The sequence below is a fragment of the Cebus imitator genome, unplaced genomic scaffold, assembly GCF_001604975.1.
Source record: "Cebus imitator isolate Cc_AM_T3 unplaced genomic scaffold, Cebus_imitator-1.0 Scaffold261, whole genome shotgun sequence".
Lineage (NCBI taxonomy): Eukaryota > Metazoa > Chordata > Mammalia > Primates > Cebidae > Cebus > Cebus imitator.
This window is the reverse complement of record NW_016107576.1, coordinates 5,751,574-5,753,399: the sequence shown is the minus strand read 5'-3', so window position 1 is coordinate 5,753,399 and position 1,826 is coordinate 5,751,574. Positions and strand designations below refer to the sequence as shown.

The 1,826-nt window shown below is 45.6% G+C and overlaps 1 pseudogene; it reads right to left on the bottom strand.

Annotated features, from left to right (window-relative positions):
* Positions 1-46: 46 nt before the first annotated feature.
* Positions 47-800, bottom strand: LOC108283537 (annotated as a pseudogene).
* Between the last annotated feature and the right edge of the window lie 1,026 nt (positions 801-1,826).

The following is a 1,826-nucleotide window of genomic DNA, read 5'->3' as shown; positions in this document are numbered from 1 at the left end:
AGTGCTGGGATTACAGGCGTGAGCCACCGCGCCCGGCCCCTTAAAGGCAGTTTTATAACTTTATTTGATGTATTTGACGATCAGTGATTAGTTCTCATCCACATTGACTGTCCGTAGATGTTTGAAAGTGGTAACATGTACATAGGTAATGAAAGTATAGAGCTTATTTGGTGAGTCTTCATCCTCATTACATTTTCTGGACACGGATTCGGTATGGGACATTCCTTATTCCTTTGGCCCAGACAGCTTTGTTGAGCCTGGTATCAATGCACACATCTGGAGTTCCCATCTCCTTCATGGCAAATTTCCGAATCTCTTTGAGTGTCCGAGGGTTGCGCTTCTTGAAGCCCACTCCATGGCTGCGCTTGTGAATGCTGATGGTGTATTCTCGGGTCACCACCTCGTTGATGGCAGAACGGCCCTTTTTCTTCTCGCCATCCTTCTTTGTGGGAGCCGTTTTGCCGGGTTCAGGTTGGAAAGGAAGAGCATGAGGGATTGTGGGAGAAGAGAAGCCACAGCTGCAGGTACCCACATCAGGATCTTTTTAAAGTTCCTCTTGGATTCCATCCAGGCTTCCCTCTGATGCTTGAGAGGGGCTGCCCATCGTGCAACCTTTAAAGCACAGCAAAAACCATCTTCCACAAGTTCCCAGAAGCTCCTGACGCCCTTCTCTGACGTCAAGGTCTTTAGATGGTACCTAGTCTTGTGTTAGAAGCTTTCTCACCAGGCAGCCAAAAAGGCTCCATCGTCACCTGATTTGTGGTCCCCAGAAAGGAGCCTGCATTAGGCCGATAAGTCATCATCCAGAGAGGTGATGACAGTCGTCTCCATGACCACTGATTAATGAAAACAGGGCTAGTTGGACACGGAGTAGATGGTTATAAATGGTGCTGTCAGAGAAAAATAATTATTGTATTAATAAGGAAACAGTTCAAAACCAGGCTCTAAAAAAAGAGAACTGGCAACTTAGCATCTCCATGGGTTTCCGAGGCTGGGGGAAGGTGTTCTAGCTCCCCCACCGCCCGTCTCTCCAGAAGGCAGCCCCTCCTTGCCTGTGCACGTGCCCACGTCCACGCGTGGCTGCGCAGTGGGTGTGTTCGACCTGACCCAGCTCTGCCGGGATGCGGCAGATGAGCCGGGGTGGCGTGCAGGCTTTTGGTACCACTTCCAGCAGGAACGGGGAAAAACGAGCATATCTTATTGTACCTGAAACACTCTATGATATGTACTAAATATTATGACTACTCCGGGCCTTGCAATAATTGATTCACCCACACAGCCATTTAGTCTGCGAGCTGTTCGTTTTACAAATTCTACAATCTTTTAGAAATTCTTTCAGTGCGGAAGATTGCTGCCTGGCCTCAGATTCATTATGGTGATTGAATCCTCTTCAATAGAGAACGGTTTAAAGAGAGCACAGGCCCCGTGCGTCTCACTCAGAGTGAAGGCGCATAGGTTAAAAGCTTGTCTGGTGGCATAATTCACTGCCGCTATGCCAAACAATCACGTCTTATTGTGACCTTCATAAGATACAAAAAGGCAACAGGATAGAGCTTGGCTTTTTTTTTAAACCCACTCACAGATTTAGCTTCCCAACATCTGAAGCTTGGAGAATTCCTAATTAAATAACCAATTAATAATGTAGAATAGAAAAAGCTATTTTTTTTTCTGAAACGCGAAATCATAATTAATCAGAGTACAAAAAGCTGCCTGTCTTTATATCAGAAAAATATAGACTAGGTATTTAAATATTCCACCACACCTGAACCCTTGGCTATCCGTCATTGTTATGACTTAAAACATCTCAGACTAAATTAGGTTTTGTT